General features: G+C 39.8%; 1 protein-coding gene across 2 annotated transcripts in view; it reads right to left on the bottom strand.

The window, feature by feature from the left end:
• The window catches only part of 5-HT1 (serotonin receptor), a 98,581-nt gene extending 80,689 nt beyond the window's left edge, over nt 1-17,892 (bottom strand). The window contains exons 1-2 of one of the 2 annotated variants that reach the window (XM_018022045.2): nt 17,690-17,892; nt 12,719-13,004 (exon numbers count right to left, since the gene is read on the bottom strand). The gene's annotated coding sequence lies outside the window, so the exon portion shown is untranslated. The remainder of the gene's footprint in view (nt 1-12,718; nt 13,005-17,689) is intronic. The other variant, XM_026812345.1, reaches the window with a different exon arrangement.
• Nucleotides 17,893-19,117: the final 1,225 nt, after the last annotated feature.

Genomic DNA, 19,117 nt, shown 5'->3' with positions numbered 1-19,117 from the left:
CAAGATGTACTGACAGCACGAAGGAGCAGGAGGAAAGAAGAGAAGCAAAACTGAAAGAACACAGTTTGCAAGTTTCGAGCTGTTTTTCACCGCCGGCGCATCAGGTTTTACACTCCATTGCCGGCGAGGCAAGTTAAATAGAATCGCCACGCAAGCTTGAAAAAAGATTGATTTCAGGAATCGCTGAGGATGCTTCAAGCTAAAACTTAACGGTTGCCCTGTTCCGCGAGTCTCAAAGTCGAACCGCTTAATCTTCTTCGCTGACGACGACATTGCTCGAAGAAAAAAAAAATCAGGAAACCCTCTGATGTCTTAGAGAAACATTATTAATCCTCGCAATATCCAGGCAAACAGTTTTATTGCGTTCGCGAAATAAATTCATTTCATTTTTTCAAAGTACAAGATTCTCATTAACGTATGCAGAAAGAACGAACTGTCTCCCTTCCGGATATCTTTTTGAATAGTGATTAAATATAATAAATATTAATAATGTTCGAAGAGAGAAAGAAGTAACATTGGTTCATTATAATTCTATCCTTCCCTCACAGAGATAATACGGTGGAAATGAAATTGGACGGACAGACGGATAACGGTAATAGATGAAACAAGCAACCCTGGAAGGGAGGGACCGCGTTCTTTTTTTGCTGTCCTAAATTCAATCAAAACCTTGTCCCTATAGTCACCGGCCACTTTACACCTCCAAATACTCGCTTGACCTAGATCCATCATTCACTGGGGGAAACAACAATTTAATTTGCAAGTTGGTCTTATTGTCAGAAAGGGTCCTAGTTAACTCCGGATTGTCTGTAAACGTGTACGTGAAAATGTGAAAACGCAAGTGGTACATTTTCTAAAAAATTTAAGTCATTTACAATTTACCAGCGTTCCTATTTTATTTTTTTTGTATATACATAAAATCTGTAGTTTATTAACGAGAAATATTCTCCTGTTCTTTTTGCACGTTTAAAGTTTACATTTTGTTTGACACGTATAGAAAATTATACCCCAACTTGAAATGGATTGAGTAGAAATTTTCGGATGGGAATACCGGATTGAATTACAGCATATCTTTTGATAATAAAAAATTCGCCGAATGTAATTTACGTACCCCTGTACCTCAATTGTATTCGAACGTTTGTAAAGAGGAAATACACATAGAGAAACGAATTTAATTATTCTGTTTCTAATTAAATTAATAATCAGATTGACGAGACCAGGTGCACGTACGGTCAGATTTCAGGGAGGATTTACCTTTTAAATTTCCTCACGTATAGTAACGAAACCATCGATGCATATGCGAATTTATTAACCATTCTGTGCAACAGCGGAAACTTGCGCGCTTGTAAAATTTAGCTTGCCAAGCGTAAGCATCTGATTATCCTACAGTATCAAACTGGCTAAATATTTATTACGTTTGCTTAGGGCGTATTGCAGTTTATCCTGTTTAAAGTTCGCATCTTACTTATTAAGCAACGTACTGGTGGTGTTCATGAGAAAAAAAAAAGATAAAATATTATTTAGAAAATATTCGACTCTTGTATAATGGAATTCGGAATTCACATAACAAGTGTTCATGTAACGACGGTTCTACTATATTGCATTCGAAACTTTCGGACAGGAGTGCAAATTGAAACGAGGTTTAATTGGCAGGCGAATATTTTTTTAATTAAAGTTCGCAGCTTCACGAGTAAAATTGGAATAAAATTAGTTTCAAGTAGATGACTAGGATGCGCGCGCGCTTCGTGAGAAGAATTGAGCAGGAACTGCTAGTTTCGCGACGTGTCACGTGGAAGGAACAGAGATAGCAAGCCTGTGTTTTGTGCGCGAGGCTTCTGTTATCAGTGGACGAGTGCCAATAAAACACGGAGATAGCGAAGCCTAGTTTAACCAGCTGTTGACGCGCCACGGCGAAATGTGAACAAAAACATGTACAAGCCTGCGCATGTTTCTATGTATCAGGAATGATACTAACAACGATAATGTTTAAATATCGGTCTGCCATGGTTCAAACATCAAGTAGATAATGTACAATCTTGATTACAAGTGATATTTAGATAGTGCGTGCTTATAGAAACAGAATTCGATTGTTTCCCAGGAAGGAGGAATTATCGATTTAAAAATGTGGATGGAATAAATGTGAGATGATTGAAAAGGAGCATAACACTCAAAATGATTTTATAAAAAAGCTGTGGAATAATCGGGCACGTTTTGTACCATTCTGTTTCATCCTGCTTTCATCTCAATAAATTGGTATCCTCTCGAATCTAGCATGTACACGCGTTTTGCGTGACTTTTAGCCAAAAAATTCTACACGTCAATCCATTTCACTTGTCGAGCGTATTGAATTTTCAAAAGAACAAACAGGACGTCCATCTTGCACGGTGTTTGGTACGGCCGTAAAGCTTTGAATCCTGGTCGATGACGTTTGTTTCCCCGAAAATTTCGTGCATCACCCGTGGATTCGATGATTCGGGAACAAATGCCAAGACCTCGCACCACTCGGTGTTCGCATGCAAGTTCGAGGTGGTTACGATCGAGCGGAAACTTGGCCACGTTCAAACGTAATTATGCTCGCGGAGTTTTGGAGCTTTAGCGGGACATGGATGCGGATGTTGCACAAATACGGTTGAAAGCTTTTAAGATACTCTAATCCGGATGGGCAATAACGTATTCCCGGAGATTGTTTAACTCGCTTATAACGGCGACAGATGTAACGCCACGCAAGAAATGAAATTATCGTACTTTATACCAACTGCGAGTGCCATTTCCTGGTAAGAGCCACCCTTTTTCGATGCGAGCGAAGCCAACTTTCTTCGCAAGTGTCTTTCGTTTTACGTCGATCAATCTCGACGAGGGGAAGGTGTAACTGTGGGTGGATACACGCTTCCGAGTTTATCGTCGACGGCGTAGTACGGTTAAACCCATCGTTTTCGCACGAGTCGTTCGCGACTCCACGGGTAAGATTGGATGAGCAATCATCGCGGCGATCAAACTTGCATTCGATTCTAATTCCACAGATTCAATCGAGCAATTTCGAATGAGCACTCTTATTACTAAATTGAGGGTCTCGAAATGAGAGACTTAAAAAGACATAAAGAATGCATGTTATAGCTTAATCAGTATTATCATAACAGAACGATGTTTCTTACTTGTCTGCATAATACGACAAGTAATATGATGACAACGCGGACTCAAACAATATCGTTGGATTACGTCGATATCGCGTTCTACTACCATGAATGTATAATTTTACACACGTGTGAGAACGAGCATCACATTGTAATTTCTTCTCATTACAATGTCGAATGTCACGACTCGCACAATTAATCACGCGAGTCACGTACTACTGAATATATGGGAACTGAGAGACCTTATCTCATGGCCTTACATTATTCAATGCGACGACCTACCTGTTTTATATTGACTAATGAACACAAAAACTTCTTGCTATCTGTCCCTTGTCACTGACAATATGAATCACAATTGATTAACAAATTAAGTAATTCATGATTAGGTGAATTTTGCATGTAAAACAGTGGACGAGAATTATGCAGCGAGGCATATGTACGTTTCATTATTCGTGACTATAAACGGAAATGGATAAATCGATCTTCGAGATGCCTGCTTCTAGTGAACTGATGCCATACATGGTATGAACAAACAACTCGTGTTATGACGATCGAGAGGATTTATGGGATACGAGTATTATGGTGTGACAGTTAATTCGACGCGTATACAGGGGCGGTGATTTATGGGGTGCAACAATTTAATAAATGTCACTAAAATGCGGATGCACGTCCCGAATCGCGGCACGTACCAAGTTTACCATTGCTGTTCTAACGTATGACACATTGAAACATTATTATCCATTATTGCCATTTCGATTCCAATCGAGAAAATACCATTAGAGAAATCGAGATGTTACCCTATTTATTAAGGAACTTGATAATAATTTAATTTCCGGAATCCAAGTTACATTTCTGTCTCCTTCATTTAATTTTGAAATATGAAGCGATGATTTCTATTTTTCGTCAGCTGAGACAGAAGTAAAATGAATTTTCAATTTAAAAATGTTCCCTCGTTACACATATTGTAAAGGGCGCTCGCAAAAAGGAAGAATATCGTTTCATCAAGAGATTTTTATATGAAAATTATTCACCCTCCTTTTCCAGCGAGAATCGTTTTCTACCATCCCGCGTTCCCGAATTATCGCGGCGAAGGGAGAATAAGAAATCCTTCACTTAATTAAATTTTCTGTGCCACGCAGTGCTGTGCCGTGCCCTAGCGGTAAATAGGATTAAAATATTCGCCTCGCTCATGTGGTCGAATTAAGGAATATTCACCTTTCCGGAATTCATTTCTTGCATGAACCGCAAACACGCAAATCACGTCTCGTATTACCCTTTGAAGTCTCAGCTTGAAATAATCAGCTGCCATGATGTTAACGAAACCATGACCACATTCTTATTAACCACCGTGCTAGTTATGGCATTTGCACATTTACATGTCATTTAATCCTTACTACCTGCTTTGTAAAAGACAAAGATACAATTTGTAGTGTCTCTGTAATTAGCTTAATCTAATAATAATAAATAATTATTTTGTTAATTATTTCTGAAACCTAGTTGATTTTTTTATTAATCTATGCAACATGAAATGCGGAAAATATGAATCATCTGACAGATTTATGGCAAGTATTTCATTCAATAAAATAGACTTTGATTGATCGATCTGCTGTCGCGATTTTAATAAGAAGGTACCTTTTGTAAACGTTATCAATTTGTTTGAGATAATTTTAAGACATGCTCCAAGTCCTGCGTGGAGAATTATTTCGAGGGTAGTTATTATCTGGGAGCATTGATGATTTTCTATGAGATCGTTTCTATAATTTATTTCATTTCAAGCAATTAAATTTGTTGAACCATCTCGGAAAATATCTTAGTTAAGAAAAGTTCTAATGTAGAAAGTTGTTAAGTAACTACATACACTTTTTATCTGTAATAATTTCGATGCTAAGAATCAGATGGATCAACGTGGATACAGGCATAGACGTTGATCTTTACAAAGGAAGAACAATTGTTCAAGCTAGAATGAAACGAGTATAATTTAAGATAATTATTTCTTTAGACGTTTCACGGATGCCAGCTGAATTATCTCGGTAGTTGTTAATCGGTCGGGAATCAGTACTCGGGGTGAAAAGAGAAGGGAGGAGGTACTTCTGATGAAAAGGATGATTATGTAATTTTTTAATGGACACGGTAATTCGAGGTAATTGTTTCTTTCAATGAGAGAAGGTGCCGCTGTTGCATCCCTAAAAGAATATCTCATAATTCACTCAGGCAGGCGAGAATTTGCATTTCACAATCATCGTTCAGGCAAATGTTTTCAACCTAAGTAAGAGATAGATTTCGTTTCACGTTGGGTCTATCGTTCCCGGCTTTCGTTTTGTTTCGTCCACGCCTCTTTGTGCCCTATGAAATATGCACGAAGAACAACCGAAGGTTAATCTAGTCGGCTATTTTCGGCGTCCTTAAACAATCTATATTCGCTTTACGACCCAACGTAGTGCCTGCATACGTACGTGCATTTCAATGTTTCCTGTCCCGGGGAAATATCGCGGAACGTTCAATCCACTCTGCTTTTACCTTTGAGCGAAATATAATCAAACAGGAATTTAATCGAATCGGCTAGAACGTAATGTTGAAATTAATAACAAGTTTCCATGCACCGTTGTTACAAGCACGTGGCAAAAGTGAAATTTTCGCTTGCTTTAACACTTCTCGACAAAGGCGAAAGTGCTTATTTTCATCTTTCCTTCCGCGGTTCTCTATCTCAATAATTGAATAATGTAATTACGTTACTTAAACTTGTAAAAGCATTCTTATGGAACACTGATATAATCCTCTATATTTTTCAAAGATTTAAAATTGTTCAGTTATACTTTTTAGAAACATTTTGTGCCGATTTCATTATTTATGCATTTACCAAAAAATTTAATGTGCAAGAAATATAAACAATCCATGCAATTATATGTATAGATAAATATACTTAATATTTGCAAAAAGGTAAAAGAAATCTAAATTTAAATTTCATTTTTCAAATTGAGCACAAGACACGAATGCGTCGACGTCATACTGCGTGCGCGATCAGTCTTGATTGTCAGCCCATACGTGAAAAAAAACGGTGCTCGTTTGGTTTTCATTCAAGCCAAATGGCTCCATCTCAAACGACAGCGACGCGACGCGGACTTGGCGTCCCGATGGCACTGGGTGATTTATTCTTGCGGGCATCCTGTTGCTTGCCGCTTATCCGTAACAATCAACTGCGATTCAGTTTAATAACTACTTTACTTGTTTCATCTATCGGTTCTCGTAATAAGGAATACGTATTCACTTGTATCGCATTACCATTGCATATCATCGTTGCATGCGAAAGAATTTATTGGAACAAGTCAAGAATTATTGTACGATTTGCTGTGTGATTCCAATTATAGAACTTGTTTAATGAATTAGTACGATCTTTCAATTGAAATAATTCATGTCGAGCATTAATTTGAGACATTTGCCAGATTTTTGGACAACAAATATTTGCAAATATTCTTATGAACAGGGAATGAACTTAACTCATTGTATTTTTAAATACCGATAAGTACAGCATCGCCGTTAGCGATCGACGGCGAGCGATGTGTATGCGCGTCCAAAATACGATGAGTTGAGAGTATGTACATACAATGGTGCAACGCTTGTTCGCTGATAATGATACGAAAGAACGGTATGATACGAGAAAACGCAAGATTTAGGGTTGCCGTCATTACTGTGTCATTTTATATGTCCCGTGATTGCAGGATTCCCGCTTCCAATACCGGTTAAACGTTATCAGGAGAAAGCACGTCCTATAAAAGTTTCAGTCATTATTCACCACGAGAGAAGACTTGTGCAACTCCGAAAAGTTCACGTTACATCCAACGACGAACTGTAACTCGGCGATGAAACTTGGCTCGAGTTCTTGTCGTGAGAAACCAGCCAAGACGAATCGTGAAAACAATTGAGAATCACAATAAATTACTTTTCGCACGAGCGAACACTATCGAGCTGCAATTCACTCTCAGCGATTGATTTTTTATCATGAAAAAGCAAGTCTACCGACGTGGAGAATTCTTAAAGTTTTCGATTAATCGAACCACTAAACCGACCGCGATTTTAACACGATATTAAAATTAAAAAATACTTTTTGGAAACGTTTTAATTCCAAATGAAATTCATTTTAGTCGAGTCAAGAATTACTGGCGTAGTTTTCTGTATTTTCTGAGAAAGAAATTACTATCAATTTTTTATTTTCAATGAGATACAAGTTACTGCAAGTAGATTTGTTCCTATTTCGTTAATTAATCAACTAATATATCAACATAAATCGATTCCTTTCTACTGAAATATTAAGCAACATCGCAATCTCAAAACGCGATTCCACCGGAGGGAACATTCTCCATCTCTCTTGCATCCTATCTCTTCCTCTTCCTTCCTCAGTAGTTGCGTTCCAGTTCCTTGGCCACCTAATCAAGAGACAGTTTACACGGTTCACGGTGTGCAACACGCATCCTCTTCTGCTAACCGCCCACGAAATCACCAAAAGATGTCCGTGGGGAGTCTAATGTGACCTCTCTAAGAAGCAAACCTCCGGGAGTCCATTATTCTCGGGACGTAACGTCGTATCACGTCCCGGTTAATCGAAAGGCCAAGTACTCCGACTTCCGACAATAGGCGAACGCGCTCGACACAGTTTATATTCGCGCGATAAAAGAGAATGCAGGTCTCGTACTAATACACATCCCTGTGCGACCAATTTTCAGACAGAAGGCGGACGTTGTCTCTGTATCAGTGCACCGAGCCAGGTGACATCGACCTGACCGGTACCTGAAATCGATTTCCCGGCGGGGTGTCAAATTGCACGCTGTCGAGCCCACGCAACGGTGCATTTAACTCCAAGATGATCGATGAATGTTCAACTGCGTTCAGACGAGCAGAAAATGATGCCCTTGGAATTTGTCGCGATAACCCAGCTATCCGTGAATAATGAATTCGTTGATGCTTTTGTTAGTACTTATATACTTATCATGTTTAGAATATACCTGTCACCATTCTATTTTTCTGTCTCCTGTCTTCTAAGTTTTTACGCTCAATTTTCATATCACTTACAACGTTATCAACAGATTATGGAAAGTCAGAAGGATCACTACAGTAGGAAATACAGTAATGTATTGTTAAAATGATTAAATTCTGATTAATAAATGAATAGAAACGAATTTTGACATTTTCATTTCACCTTAACCAGATGACCAACTGATCAATCCAAGGTGGATGAATACTTGAAATTAGTGGTCAACTGGTCATCTCCTTTGAAATACCCATTGTGCTTAGCTTTCTTCTCGTTCTAACTTTGTAACGCGAATTAGAGTTAGAGTCTTAGTCGTAATCGTATAAAATCTCTACCGATATTTTCTCTTTATAATAGAGTGGTAATTCATATGGGAGGGGCGCAGTGGGGATTGACCATTGCACGAGTCTTGGATGTAGTCACCTCCACGCGGTGAGACCTGGGTCGGTAGCGCTTCCCAAGTTCAATCTTTGGAAACGGTATCAAGCCAAAGACTCTGTACCTCAAATTGTATATTGATTTTTCAATAATTTTATGCATGTGTTGTTGAATATTACGACGGAGTGAAAAAGATATCCGATTCAATTTTGCTAAGAATAAGAAACGAATGGTTGCTAGATATATATAGGAATTTTCGAAACGGGAAACGCTCGGGATTTGATCGAAAAATCCTTGGACATATTTTACGGGAAACGTATCCAATGGTTCTGTTTTATGATATCGCGCATTTATTTCCGGCGAATTGTGGAACGTGAAACTGCTCGTACATAACCGTGATGATCGATGAACGTTTTCGACCACGCTCCTGTAATTTGGCGGTCAGAGGCTGTTTGGTGCTCGATGCACTTCCTGCGATCGATACATCGATAATTACAGTGACGAGTTTGAAAATGCACTGCGCCGGTATCGTGCGGTAATGGAAAAACACACGCGGAACGCGAGGCGATTGGAAAAGAGTGTCGGGGAGAGAATCAACTGGAGTGATTCAAGACTACACATGTAGTTAATCAAGTATACATAATGATCTTCTTAAAACTGGTATTACGCTTTGAGACTTTACACTCTCTCCTTATTTTTCATTACGTTACACTTTCATGTTCCTAAATCAAAAAAGTTTCTTAATCAGAAACGTGTAAAATCCATTTGTAAATTAATTTTATTTGAAAGGAACGTTTTTACTAAAAGTCCTGTTAAGAGTACCAAATGTTTAATTCCTAAAATCTGAGCTTTCGTAATGCGTAGTTATAATTCTGATGCAAAATGGTGAATGCTTTAATAAAATCCAGATAACTTGTCTAGATGGTTGACGTATGTATCTCATACGATGCCAGATGCATTTGGTAGTGATAGAGCACCTGGCCCGACGACGAAGCGGCAAGCCTGTGCATGCGGAAATTTGGCGCCGAGCTGGTTTAATTCCCAATTGCAAAGTTGCGAGGTAAAAACAAAGTGTAGCTGTGCCGTTGCATCCTCGTCGACTGCTATTTATTATCGCGATAATTCTCTCGAGTCGGGAATCTCGTTGTAACGTTGCGAATAAGCTTTACGTCTGCTGATAGGTTTTTCCTTTTTATTTTCCCATTCTAAGCAACGTTAATTGCACGCGTGAAACATAGTTCCGGGTTTTAAATGCGAAAATGAGAACTGGTCTCCAGCACTCGTACTCGATCTTCAACCTCTTTTAATTACAGCAACACGCTCTTCCGTTAGTTTCCATATGGTTAATTCCGTCGAGGGTGAGAAAAGGGTCGCGTGAAACACGTCTGTAAAATGGCACAAATGTCGAAGCAGAAATGTCGGAGACTGTGCCAGACGGATATCCAAGATATACGAGTTTCGAAATGGAGCGCGTTCGCAAGCTCGTGTTCGCAGTAACCGAAGTGAAACTTATTTCGTGGATCAACGACGATTTCCAAAGTCCCCTCGATGAACTTAAACTTTTAACGAGACATCAGAACGATTCATAAATACGTTAAATCCCTGTCGTCGTTGCGGCGCGACGCGTCCCTGTCTATTCCGTGAAATCGACAGATAGCGAATATGAACGAGCATCGTACAACTTCGATTACCAAATTTCCAAGCACATTTATCCAGCACTCATCAAATTACACGAACTCTCCACATTGCTGCAGTCTGCACTTACGTATGTAATACGCGCAATCACCTAGTTAAATAAACAATTGTGTTTACTCGATAGCCGACACAAATTTCGTTAACGATATTCCGGTGCTGATAACGCCAGAACGCGATGAAACTCGGATATTCGGTTAATAATTCCGTGCGCACGATCTGATCAACAATTTCTCGCGTTGGCCAATCATCGTTTCTCAAACGAGTCTCGTAAATATCACGCGAGAAAGCATATCCCGTCACTCCTATCGCATTCTCCTATCCCTTTTTAACCGTTTCCCGGTTGAATTTTTATACCCGACCTTTACGCTTGACGATACCCCGGAAGAACTTGCATCGGGCACATAAAAAGCTACGAGCACCTTGGGAGTAGAACGTGCTACCGAATTGGAGCATCGAAGAAGCATCGGTGCTTTAAAATAGGAACAGCAGGCTTCTACTTAAAGTTTATCATACTCTTACTAATTCTGAATATTTGTCAAGCGGCTGTATTCACCGAAACGCGCTAATTAAAAAATAGATGTATGAGCTGATACGGGAACTTTGTTTCATTTAGAGTATGCAACTTTTTCATCACCGGTGATCACCGAGTCTCGCTGTACAAAAGTTAATTTGTAAGAAATGTGGAAAACGATGCAAAAAGCGTGTCGGCACGAGTCTCCGGTATTCCTTTGCTTGTTTCCTCCGGGGAACAATTTTTATTTTCTCATTCCATGGGGGACGCGACTCTGTAGACGATGTGTACAAAAAGGATTAAAGAAAAATACGGTGGAATATTGAATTATTACGTTTGCGATTGTACCGGCGACCTCGGCGAACAGGAATTCAAAGTTAATGAATAAATAAAATGCCGCCTTTTCTTCCTCGCGATCAATGAAATTCTGATGGAAATTCAACTGGTCAAACCAATTGATTCTTTGCGGTATTGAAAGCGCACAGAGAACCTGGAATCTATTCCGGTGAATTAGTATGCAGGCTGCAAAGACAAACAGAAATATGAAAACAATACGTGTATCAAGACAATACGTACTCGTAGTTGCTTGAAAAGAAGAAACTACACATTCAGTGTATTGACGATGATAAACCTTTGTGCTCAAATTGAATCTTATTCAATTGTGATACACAATTAATACTGCGGATTTTTATGCAAAATGAAATATTCATGTCATCAATTCAGAAAATATGATTTAAACAAAAGTTTCTTTCATCATGTAGAGACTGGATTTTCTGATATTTCATATAATACAATAGATTACATTTCTCTTTTATATTTTATACAGATTTCTCTCTAAACAGATAAAATCCGAAGTCTTATTCTAAGCCATAAAAAATTGCTGCTAACCGCCTCGAAAGTTTAGTCATTATTTCTGCAAAATTTCTACTCATTGGTAAAAGTATCTTGGAAAATTAGCAGCCTCTAGAGTACGCGTACTGTAGAAACATGAATGGTTGGGGAGAAAAGAGTCTTTAAATATTACAGGCTAATTGACTGGTTTCTGAAAGAGGGCGAAGTAAAAAGAGACTTCGCCGTGTTTTCAAAGCGAGCCTTCTTGAACGTGAATTCAACAAGTTAGCCGTTTCTCTTTAGGAAGACAGGCCTTTAAGAACGGCGTGCACCGTGTGAGATTCGCGAGAAATCTAGATTAAAGGAACAAGGGCCGCCAGTAAAGCCAGCTTCGACACCGAACCCTCCTCCTGCTTTTCCATGGCTTTTGCCTCCTTTCCACGAGACGAGTATTCCACAGAGGAAATTCACTTGATGTTTTCTCGTCCCTGCAAGGTATCGCGGTTTCCACGATAAGGCGTGCCGATCAGACGTGCCAAATGGAAAACTTTATCGAAGGATTCGTACGCCTAAAACTCAAAAATACCAATTTCCTGTGAAGCCTCTCGATGTAAATGGGACGCGACGTTGTGTTGGTAAGTCGGTTTCAAAATTTATTACGCGTAAAGTACACACTATGCGAGCTGCGAGGAGAAAATTTCGAGGGTGACTCGTTTCGTGTTTTTCTTTCGTTACGACTTGCCGTCCGAAGTATACGTATAATATCGAATAATATTTGTCTTGCGACGGAACTTTAATCTCACGATCCACGATAGTTGGGAACGAAGGCAAAGATCGCTGCTTTCTTTGATTCATTTATCTGTTTTCGTCTACATCGTTTCGCTAGTCAAACCGTCCTTGAAGAGAAACAGAGTACAGTTCTCCTTTCGCCGGTGATGAAACCGGCCAGATAGTGATTCTATGTAAACATAATACCATTTTCATCATCCGGCCGATCGTACCACAATTCTTTATCCGTATATCTTTTTATCTAGTGTCTGAAGAAAAGTGCCATCGGTCATCGTTGCTCCATGACACGAAGCAAATAGAGGAAAATTCATCGCGGTAAAAGTCACGCGTGGCTACGTGATCATTGCAAAATCTGGCTCATACCTGGAATCTGAACGGGAGCAGACCCTGGGACGCTTCAGCGGATGACATCGTGTATCATTGCCGTAGCTTCGCCTGCAGGCGTTGCGGTGCTGATCCAGGATGGCTTGTTCTCGTGCTACGTGACCCAACAACGAAGACCCGGTTCCACCCGTGGACGATTCAACGGGAACGATTAAACCGTCGGATCATTAGCGGAGCTCAGAGAGACACGGGACGGTCAGCGGCGTAGCGTTTTCATCGCTTTAACGCCGGCCGAACCGGCGACGAGCATTATCGGGCTAGACACCTACCAGAAATACCATTAGCGGTCATTTATTTCGAACGAATACCCAATCACGACGGCCGATAATATGGTGTCGGGCACGTTTTAGCAGTAGCCGAAAGTACCGACCGCCATCTGGCCAGCCTCGTTTTTCGGTCGACGTATTGGAATTTAACGAATGGGAAAGGCTTCGTCCGTGACTATTCTAAAGGCTAAACGTCTTTACTATTCACTTTTGTTTGTTTGCTTTTACTGTTCATTTTTAATCCATCTAGTTTTCAAGGTAAGAATCCAACAATATGTGATTACATTATAAGAGAATTGAATATAAAATTATTAAACTATTCAGAAAATGAGAAGCTAAGTGTAGATTTCAATGTTTCAATGATACAATTTTTAAATTGATACCATAAATGTTTTAATTGGTATGAAAATCTGCAGTCTAATTATATGATATTATGTATATAATTACAAGAAAAAAAATTTTTATCTACAAAGTCTGGAAACAGTACAGATTTCTATTACGTGTGTTTGCAATAGTGTAATCGTCATGTCTGTTTCATTTCTCCTTTAGTAGAAAAGTCTCTTGTTGTTCGTTACTGTGGAGTAGAATTGCCGTTCAATAGACTCGAGCACTGTAGAATAATCTCAGTTTTTGAAATGAATGATGAAAGAGGGAGGCGTAATAGTGAATGGAACAGGTTTACACCAACAGCTGTCGGGATTATATACGCTTTCAGGAAGTAGGTTTCCGTTTGAAGAGTCGGAACTTCCGACTACGGCCAGTTTATTGCGAAATGAAGAGTTGAACTTAGTGTGGATAGCGCAGCGTTTCGAGAGACAGGTTCCTTGGCGCACGGATAATATTCGACGGTAAGCTTGAAAACGATCTTTGAAGGAAATTCGGAATCGTTCGTCTTCGCGGAAGAAGCTCGCTTGTTGAATAGGGGCTTTTGCGGGTAACTTGCCCAACTACACTCGAATCTTGTAATCGTTTAGGTGAAGTATAGAAGAATAGTTGGAACGAGGACTATCATCACGGAATCAGAAAGCTCGAGGAATAATAATCTCATTGTAATAGATAAAATAGGTATAAAAATGCATGCTGTTTTATATTCCCTGAGGTACACCAAATAACTTGCTTATTTCAGAAAAATAAAAATACCATATACTTTTATACCCACAACCCACTGTAATCTGAACTATCTTATCTCTCATAAAAATGCTATACGAAAATTAGAAGAAAAATGTTTATTTTAGATTTCAGAACAGACATTTTGCTAAACGCAAACGAGATTGGTTACTTTCTAAATAAAATATTTCACTTTCTCGAGCTGTACTAATTGATTTTTCGTTTCAACGGCAAATGAATGAGTTTTCAGAAATAATCTGAATGAAATAAGATAAATGTTCCAATGTCTGTTCACGTCACAACTCACTGGCGTATATTTCTATAAATTTGAGATAACGTTTAAAATTATAGAAAAATACGCAGGCGAGCAGAAATTGTGAAGTGAACAGAAATTGGGACATTCACCTTAATTAAAATTAGGAAAAGCCATTAAACGTTTATCAGGATTAAATTTAGTTTCATTTCGGCATCAACATTTCAAATGCATTTTTCAACCATTCATTCGATTATTCCTTCATCCAGAATTTCAAGCGTTTTGATGAATTTATTATAATTATTTTATAATATGCATTTCTTCTATTAAACCATCTGAATAATAAATGAAGCTGTGGCTTTTGATATATTTTTAAGCAAAAAATTATATTGCATACAGAATAACAAAATATACAATCGAAATAAGAAGCGATTTTTTAAGATGACATCAATTAGGCGACTCGATTTAAATAGTCTACACGTTGAAAGGAGAAGATTATGTACCCAGTTAGAATTCAGTGATCTGGTATAACGAAAGTGGTCGGCGAAGGAAAAGGTCAGCCGTCCATTTAGTTCTTAATCCTCTCATCGAGTTCCAATTAATATATGTCGACGATCGTTATTTAACATTCTGAAGGAAGGGAAGGGACGGATTAATTGATCAGTAAGTTGATAATCGGAGTGCACGTGGGGATCTTGCAAGATCTCTTCCCGTTTCTCTTTCCTGGCCGAACCACGCATTAAGGAAGTCATCCTACGGGGATGAAATACATATTTGCTGCAGCACGTTGGGAATTTTTGCAGGTCGATAAGGCGGCGGCGGACTGAATTGGATCCGATAAGAGGATCAAGAGGAAAATTTGTGACCGTGCTTAATAGACGAAATGAAAAGTAAATAGGACGAGTACGGGCCGCGCGTTTATACCACGGGAAGTATTTTTTAATGGAAATGTTTTCAATCGAAATCCGCGAGACGATATCTGAAAATGGAATATTTCCTGCCCGTACGGTTCGGGAAGAGTGCAAAGCTTTACGAGAATATACAAATTCCATAATCTTTCCTTTCAACGGTTTCGACATTCTTTCATAGATTTTATTACACTTCTCTTTCGCGATTTCAATTCATAATTGAATTTTAATCAAAGTTCCCGTGTGTAGCATTATTTATGCTTTTACATTTCTTTTCAATGGAAGTTGAAATTGCGTGCAGAAAAATGGTACGCGCTATGACACCTTATGTAACGCGTTACGTTGGAAATATTAGAGTATTTCTAGCACATGGTGCAAGATAAAGGTGACCCTGTTAACGACCTTCCCTAATGCAACGTCCTTCCGCTCTGCCAGGCGAGGGTTATCATGCTCGATAAACCAATAAATTTTAATAATCGCCGGCTAGAAGGTGAACAAAAGGCTGATCGATCGCAGTAAGCGTACATTTCTCTTATTCTTACGACACCGTGCCAAGAGTGGCATCGAAGATTTCTGTGGAATCTTTACAGCGATACGAAGAGAAAGAAGCTTCAATTTCTCCAGCAGTGATTCCTCCAATTTATTATATGCATTCCTCCTGTCGTATTACCATTGTTGAAGAGTATCAATGGAAATAGTCACATAAAATTCTTGATTATTCCTGTATTTCATTAAGAGATGTACTATATGAATTTTTCATTTGATGGTGCTTACAGAATTAATTCATTCATGCACTCGGCAAAAAGCAATTCATTTTTATGAAACATTTTATTAAAGTTATTAAACATTATGCGATGTGCTTGGCATTAATATAAAAATGATAAATAATGGTGATACGACGTGAGGACATAATATAAATGGATATGCGTGTTTTTATATATCACCGTCTACGGTTATAAAAAATAACGATGTGATAGAACGTAGTGGATCGTTTATCGGCCGATAATGTCTCTCCGATTTCCGTGACGAATTCGGCCACAAGCGAGAGATCTGCGAGCGAAGGATTCAATCTGTCGCAGGATCAGATCGACTTTTTCACGGAATCAGAGGCACGACAGAGAGAGCGAGAGAGAGGGGGAGATTCCGATAAAGAGAGTCAGAAAGCAGCCGAGTTACGGGCCACGAAATTTCGATGCGTGAAATTGAATTCGTGACGGTCTCACTCCGAGGTGACGATCAGTCGCTGTCGGTTTCTTCGCGATCCCAGTTTATTTCCTGGACCAGAACGGCCATCGAACTGCGTTACGTGCAACGAGACATTAATCAACCATCATCGTTTCAAGAGCATCTAGAAATTGTCAGGATTCGGGATCAAAGTAATATAAATGTGACTTATCTCCGAGAGGATAGTCCTGATCCGAAAATCGATCTTTACTGCCAAAGTACGTTTACGTTCGTTGGTGAAATACTAAAACGAGTTTCTAAGAGATCGTAAAAATGCCCACGCTGATCATCCAGAAGATTTTCCAATTTGTTTCCATCATCGGGTCTACGGCCACTTTCTCTTCCTTTATCTTCGTCACCTTTTCACTAAAAAACCAACGTTAATCCCTGCCATATCACCCTTTCTTTTTATCAGTCCGTTCCCCCTAGGGTATTATGCAAATCGAGGAACGAGAATTGCATCACCTTTTCCGCCTTTCCCTTTTCTGCTCCTCTCGCCAATGATTGGTCGAGAGAAAACTGTAAACGAGTTTCGGAACCCGAACGTAGCTGTGTGTCAGTGAACCTCCGATCGGTAGAAACTCGATCATCCTGAGGTCTAGAAGATCCAAGGGGAAACAGTATAATCCATGAGCAAATATGGAGGATAGGATGAGCATGTTTGCTATCGGCATCCTAAGCCGCGAATAATGAGAGGATCCGTTTAGGGCGACGAAAATTTCTTCCCATAATCCTCGTGCACCATCTTCATCTTCGTATCGAATCAACCCGAAACGAATCGATCCTTCTTCCATATAATACGAACGTCGAATCCAGAGTAACCCAAAAGAGACGAACCGGAGGATCGACATAACACAAGGGCAAACGAATTCGCAGCTCCAGATTTAAAGACATAGAAACGAACGGCCACTGTGCGAGCTCGAGCAACAAGTTATACACCATAACAAGCGTACCAACAGTCTACAGGTCTATCGTTCACTCAAATGATCGATTTGAAAAGAAACTGCGGACGCGATGTTCGCCGGCCGTTCATCGATCCACGCGATCCTTCCGAAGTTCAGCCAAGTCCACCGCGATTCATCTTCGTGCAGTCAACCACGCATTCAAGAGTGAAAAGCAATTAAACGAAACGATACGGTTTTCGGAGCAGGGAAGGTAGGGGTGTTTGTAACAGGTGAACCGAGGGATGTACCGTGGTTTACGCGTATACGTCGCCGAGCCACGATCCAGGTTGTACCCGATCGAAATCGATCCCGAACACGAATCGCACAATGGTCGCCGATGCGTCGTCGCGTAAACACGGCTATCGATATCCGGCCGACACCGATGAAGAACGGTGCGATGTTCGAGCGACCCGGTAGTCCGGAGCGTCCGGAGTACCGTGCCAGTACTGTGGAGTTTGTTATCGAATAGCGGCGAGAGGAAAAGCGGGCAGGGTGGTGGCAGCTCCGCTTGGCTGACAAGTAGACAGGGATGGTATTACGCAGGCGCTAACTCTCGGCTCGCCTCACGGCAGCCTTCCACCCCCTCGACAACCCCCGTAAACTTGAGTGCTCGGTCGCCCTACACGGCCAGCGATGCCACCTACACCATCGCCCGTCCTTTCGAACACCGCACCTGTTTCTCGGAGATGTCCTGCTCGCGCGAGTGGTCTACGTGATTCTCCGGCGTAACGACATTGAGTAAAATGCTCCTCGAATATTTATTATTTAAACGTGCTGTTGCTAAGAAGTTTATTTAGCCTAGGGACGTGTTTTCTAATATCGTTTAAAAATGTTTACATTATTCTCAAACTATTCGTGTCACACCAAATCAGATTCAAATTCAACCACAGGAATTATATCGAACTAATACTAGTGCTTCGTTTTTATATAGAAATATATGTCTCCTATAAATGTATAAAATTCTTAGTCTATTTATTAATAACTTCAGCAGCGGATATCAGATAGAAAGTTTCATGATCTTGTGTTCGGCACGGAAAAAAGTAACGAGTTGACGAGCAACAAAATATCGTGGGATATCAAGAAAGATCTAAATTACTGCCTCTTCCCGTTCGAATAGGAGAAAGAAAGAGGGAGAAACGAAGAAAGCGATCGAGCTCGGATTCTTCGAAGAATTACAAGCACCGAATCAACTCCCGTCACCAGGAACGGTTTTCCTTGGATACCCCGAGGCGCACGGTCCGTCGACTTTTCCGCGCTCTTCCATCTTTCTCACAGCCAACGTTCAAGATTCTACTGCTCGTTCTAACAGACGGGCTTCATCGCAAACGGCGCCGATGCGAATCCGACTTTTTCCTATTTGCGATGCGTTTCCACTTCTTAACGAACTCGTTCATCCATCAGCCGCAAGATGAAGAGGCATTCATCGAAAATCTTTGAAATATCTACCAACAATTTACGTACCGACAATAATTACGCTAATGATCGATTCATGTTGCGAACGTATGAAGAACAAGGTCATAGTACAAAATACTGTTATATGGAATGATATATATAATTATGTATCGAAAAAGTACGTGGAAATTATTGGAACAAAATTGAAGCACTTTTTTACACTGTGATTTTATTTAATAAAATTATTACCATTTACATCTTCCAATTATTATAAGCTTATACAT

Source organism: Ceratina calcarata, unplaced genomic scaffold, assembly GCF_001652005.2.
Source record: "Ceratina calcarata isolate Rehan_Ccalc_2016 unplaced genomic scaffold, ASM165200v1 scaffold27, whole genome shotgun sequence".
Lineage (NCBI taxonomy): Eukaryota > Metazoa > Arthropoda > Insecta > Hymenoptera > Apidae > Ceratina > Ceratina calcarata.
The sequence above is the reverse complement of the archived record's forward strand: the minus strand, read 5'-3'. Positions and strand labels throughout refer to the sequence as shown.